Below are 6,048 nucleotides of genomic sequence, written 5' to 3'. Positions count from 1 at the left end.
TTGGTTTGGCTGTACTGACTAAATGGACTAAACACCACTTCAAACTTTCTTCCTACTATCGGGCACAGGGTCCCGAGGCACTTTAATGGCTGTGACTGCCAGCTGCTTCGGGAAAGGCTGTGCTCCTCTCTGCCCTGCCGCTGTTGGGTCACATCACGCCAGGGGCCAGGCTTGCCTTGGTGATGGTTGCTCTGTGCCCATCAGAGCTGTCCGACCCCGGTAAGACCTCAGAGTCCCATGTTCCCCTCACGCTACGTGTGCCTGGCATACCCACCAGCGCCGTACCTGGCATACCCACCAGTGCCGTACCTGGCCCAGACGCCCGCAGAGGGGTCCCCCACCCAAGAAGCATTAGAGCCACGATGGCTACGAATGGGAGCATCTCACTGGTGCGGCTGGAACTGGCACTGCAATGGCTACTCTTAGCCTGTGGCCATGGTTAAATCATAGAATCATAGAATCACAGAATGGTTTGGGTTGGAAGGGACCTTAAAGATCATCCAGTTCAAACCCCCCTGCCCTGGGCAGGGACAACTCCCACTAGACCAGGCTGCTCAAAGCCCCATCCAGCCTGGCCTTGAACACTTCCAGGGATGGGGCATCCACAACTTCTCTGGGCAACCTGTTCCAGTGCCTCACCACCCTCACAGGAAAGAATTTCTTCCTAGTATCGAATCTAAATCTACCCTCCTTCAGTTTGAAACCGTTACCCCTCATCCTATCATTACACTCCCTGATAAAGAGTCCCTCCCCATCCTTCCTGTAGGCCCCCTTTGAGGTACTGGAAGGCTGCTGTAAGGTCTCCCTGGAGCCTTCTCTTCTCCAGGCTGAACAGCCCCAATTCTCTCACCTGTCCTCACAGCAGAGGTGCTCCAACCCCCTGATCATCTTCATGGTCCTCTGCTGGACCTGTTCCAACAGGTCCATGTCCTTCTTGTGTTGAGGACTCCAGAGCTGGACACAGTACTCCAGGTGGGGTCTCACCAGAGCCGAGTAGAGGGGCAGAATCACCTCCCTCGACCTGCTGGCCATACTTCTTTTGATGTGACCCAGGATGCGGTTGGCTTTCTGGGCTGCAAGTGCACACTGACGGCTCATGTTGAGCTTCTCGTCCACCAGCACCCCCAAGTCATTCTCCTCAGGGCTGCTCTCAAGCCATTCTCCACCCAACCTGTATTTGTGCTTGGGATTGCCATGACCCAGGTGCAGGACCTTGCAGTTGGCCTGGTTGAACTTCATGAGGTTCATTTTCGTAGAAATCAATAAAGCCCATACTTAATGTGCAACCAAAAACTAGCGAGTGCTGCCCACATTCTTGATTTCTCCCTGGCACCTTGCTGAGAACAGATTCCCAGCTTAGCGTAGCCATACAACAAGAAACTAATGATCAGTTAGTTATTCCTCATTCTCTAACAGACTTCATAAACTAGTACCTGCTTTCAAGAGACTGCTCGAAAAAGAGAAAGCATGTGGCTGTGTGTCTGCCTGCGTGTGTGCGCAGGCCTGTCCCTGCCGAAAGGGGCAGCAAGGCTGTGTCACCACCATTCCCGTGCTGCTACTGACGGAGCTGGTACAACAGACCATTTTGAGCAGGGGTCTGCCTTCTTGCCCCCAAATCCTTGCGGCGTGACAGCGTGGCACAAAATCATGCTGAACAACACTCAGAGGGTTGCTGAGCTCCTGGATGGCCAGAAATAAATTGCATCACATAACATTACACTTGCAGAAGCAACATTACTTGCTTTATTGGCAACAGAAATATTTCTCTGCACTACCTGAGCAAGAAAACTACTAATTATGGAAATGCGCAAAAGTCTTCCCAATCCAGGGATCCCAAATTAGCCTTTTTTTCAGAGACTACTCCATATTATTTCAGTTGTTTGAGATACCTTTACAGCTCTAATCCCATATGTCCCTGCCCGATGGCTGCTGTGCAGCTCATCACCTGCAAGGGCTGGCACGTTCCGCTGTCACATCCCTCACTATTTTGTCAGGGCTATAAATAAGCAAAGCGCCCTCCTTATTGCAAAGGCAGCTGACTATAAATTACAGATTACAAATTATAAATTTCATATATTGTGTATCTAGACAGCTAGTGGTATAAACCATCCTTGGGTGAGGAAATTTAGGCAATACCTATCATCAACTGATGGGTGTACCTTCATTTTTTTAAATGCATTTTTTGCTTTTCCAAGCTTAGCATTCGCATCTAAAAGGTTTCCTCTGCGGTGCTTCATAATATCCATCCTCACTGAAATTATTTTTTTTTACCACTGTGTGGCACTAAATACAGCCTTATTACCCACTGAGCCCAAAATTCCATGTATCATTATTGACACAGAATGTACAGAATTTGTGTTATGATTTTAAATATTCAGAAGTGTTCTTAACATCGTGGCAATTTTATTTCTACACAAACACTCTATGTCCCATCGAGAGCATTTCACTGATCGCAGCGGAAGCAGCAGGAGCCGAGGGCCACGCAGAGGCTCCATCTCTTGGGGTTTGGGTAGGGTTTAGCTGCACCACCCCAGGCTCACCCTTGTGAAAGTTGTTTCCCCTTCTTTGTAAATTGCAAATCCCTTGTGCAATTTACTGTAGCATCATTCTACACCCCATTGTGATCGCTTTTAAAACACATCTTTTAAAGAGCTTGTTGGTGAAAAGCTCCTCTCTTGTCAGCCAGGGGATTCACCTTATTACTCCATTTTATCTATCGGGTTTTTAAACCACGCTGTTCAGCAGCGAGAGCTGTATGTCATTGTAAGCAATACTGTAATTTATCCCATATTTCACTCTTATTTCATGAATTTCCTGCCCCCGGTGTCCGATACCTACACAATTTCACTCACTCTCTAATGCCATTTTGCCCGTTTTCCTGGTTTTGTGCAGGTTTTATCTGTGCTTGTAGGGCATTTGAAGGTGTGGTTTTCTCCGCTTACCTGCAGTTCTGCTCTCATCAGCCTGAAGCTGCTTTGTAACTATTCCACCGCCAAAAAATGAGCACCAACCACCTGTGATGAGCTGAAGCAACCTTGCTCCCATGAAGGAATACCTGAGCCACCCCTCTCACCGCCAGCTCAAGCGTGCTATGAAACGAGTGGGATGTTATTTTTCACACTGTTCCTGCAGGGCCCAGCCCTGCAAACTCTTACGCTTGTGTTTCGCCCTCCTTAGGCCCCCTGCTCCCAGTGGGACCTGGCCCAGTGAGACACCTGGAGATCCCAAGGACGGTGCCCAGGAGCGCATGGATGCTGTGTGCTGCTTTGCTAACCAGAGGGAGCTGTGCACGTTCAGAGCTGCAGAAAGAGGGGGAAGAAAAGGGGTTGGGTTTGGGTTTTTTTTTTTATTTTTTTTTCTCCCTGCAGATCTTTCAAAAGCTGTAACTCACTGATGAATATTCATTTCAATGTAGTACTGAAAATTCAACTGATGACACCTCAGAGAGAAAATGATCCAAGAATAAAAGAAATTAACATATAGCTCCCACCTTATCATAGAACAAAAGTGACTTTTCAGAATATATTATTTAACCTAAAAGCATTTCAGCCGAGTTGCTTTAATATCTTTCAATCCACTAATTTTTTCCCCAGTATTATTAATTTTCACTATGAACCCACAGTTTACCCCAAATATACTGTGTATTTCCTTCCCTGGGTAAACTTTAGTCATTCAAGGTTGAAGTTGCAGAGATGCTAGACTTGGTTTTATACCTACCATTTAATCCCAGCTCTTAGGCCAAAGTGTATTGCGTAGAACGAGATAGTTTAAGAAACAGTATAAGGCAGATGTAAGAGAAGGCAAAAGACAGCATAAAGAGCAGCTCAGCAAATACGAGCTAACAGTTGTAAGCAGGACATGTTGACTTACATTAACAGTAAATAGGATATGGGAAAAGATATTGCTAGCAAATTAGGAAATCATCATCTGTGATGAGTTTCAAATTAGGCGAGTCTTAAAGGCAGAGGTCAGAAAGTCAGCTAAGCAGCAAACCAGCCAATAGGTGTTTTTGTTATCTTATACAGAACAAAATATAAATTTGTTTTAACAGTAGATACCTTCTATAGATGAAGATATTCTAGTATCTGTAGGTGCCATTTTGAAATTTGGTGGGGTACTGTCATGGCTTTTCAGTTTTTAAAATGACATATTGAAATCTTTTTTCTGAGTGTACATATAGGAGAAAATAGGCGTAATATTGTACCTAACCCTGAAGTCACTTGTGGTCACTTATGTTGTGGTTTTACCTAGGAAGGTTCCTCATTATTTTACCTTCAAGTTCACTGGGGCTCATGGAAAAAAAATAATTCACCCAGTCAAGCATAGAATTTATCTCCCCAGTAAACCCAGTTTGGGGATGGAAACTGGACATTTCTCTCCCCAGAGCCTCTGAGCATCCCATGCTAGCAACATTTGATTTTCTTCAACACTTGACCTCCAGTGCCAAGATCAAGCTCTTTGCAAAATACGTTTCAGCTGCTGGTTTCCTTATAAAAGGTGGGTAGAGGAGGAGGAGGCAGCGATGCTACCTATCTTTTATGCAGAAACTTCACCGTGAAATGCTCCTGTAGGAGCTGGGAAATTGTGTTCAAACCTTTTCTCGGCTGAAACCCACACACGCCAGCTGAGCGCACTAAACAGCAGGAGCCAGGGTGGCGGGAGGCCCAGGGCACCTTCCCCCTGCTCCCTCCAGCACGTCGGAGACCGGTGAGGCTGAGGAGGCCTGGAAAAGGGCACATGAGAAGTAGCACGTCTCTGTAGCCTGGTAGGTGGAGTATACAGTCGGCAGCGCAGGTGTCTGGGTCCCAGATAAACTATAATTCTGTATAGAATAAAATACAGAATTCTGTATTTTAATCAATGCCTACTTAATGCAAAATACACAGCCGGTATTTTGCATTAAGACACACTTTGCCAGTTAAGTTCCCAACCTATCGAATGGTAGAGCTATGGTCGCTGCTCCGGTCCTCTCTCTTGGACCACGTTCTCTGCAGCAGGCTGAAAAGGTCACAGCAGAGGATGGAAGGGAGCATCTCCTCCTCCTCCTCCTCGTTCTGCTCGAGCAGCCAGTCAGCCCTGTAAAAGCGTGTAAAACAGTGCGTGATGCTCAGCCCACCAGCAGCAGAGACAAAGTCCTGCCAGTCTGACCCCACTCTGACCACTCAGCAGTGCTCGGCGAAGCTCTTAAACGAAAAAAAACTGACTCCTGCTCAGATACCTGAAGGGAAGGATCAAGATACCTGTTTGGCTAAGGAGGATTCCCTTTTGGAGGGAGGTCTGGAGCTTGCCCGGTGTCTTCAGGGACATCACCTGCTGCCTGTGTGATGCAGCTCCCCAACGGATGGACTCACACTTTTGGGTCCCTTTCTGAGATCCCCTTCCCAGGTGCTGGGAGCAGAGCCCTGGGGCTTAACACAAGGTTCTGCAGCCTGCGCAGATCCACCCACCTGGAAATTAGTCATTCCAGCAGCTAATTGACTATGCTTTTGTACAGCTTTTTCAGGCCATTTTCTTCCCCAGACTCGTTCCTTTTTTTTTTTTTCCCCTAGTCAATCATTTTTTTTACTCCTCTACCAACCTGAAAGACTCTGGGTCACAGCTCCATTCTGGAAGCTGCTTATTGTCTGAAGGGAGAGAAAATCCTTATTTTTTTTTAAGGGCACAGCTCTGCTACACTCCAACAAGCGATCAATAGGTGCATACACCATATTATGCTGCAGGACTAGGCACCAGAATATTCTATAAACAGGTTTGATTTTGCCTTGTAAACCTTTCCATGATATCCAAATAAATGCACTGAATTTTTTTCCTCATGATTTTATAGCTTCCTATTTAGATGTAATTGCCGATAACATTTTCTTTTGTTTTATGACAGGCAGAAGTTGGTCTCTAAAGTATTAGGTAGCTATTGGCTGTTGCATTCAGAAAGAACAAAAGGACATCCTGAGAAGAAATGGAGAAGAAAGCTGAGCAGAGATGTGCCGAGAGAGCCAGGAACATCCTCTCCAGGATGTAAGCACAAGCACAGAGAGACTGAACCAACCTGCA

Source organism: Larus michahellis, chromosome 5, assembly GCF_964199755.1.
Source record: "Larus michahellis chromosome 5, bLarMic1.1, whole genome shotgun sequence".
Lineage (NCBI taxonomy): Eukaryota > Metazoa > Chordata > Aves > Charadriiformes > Laridae > Larus > Larus michahellis.
This window is presented reverse-complemented; position numbering follows the sequence as displayed.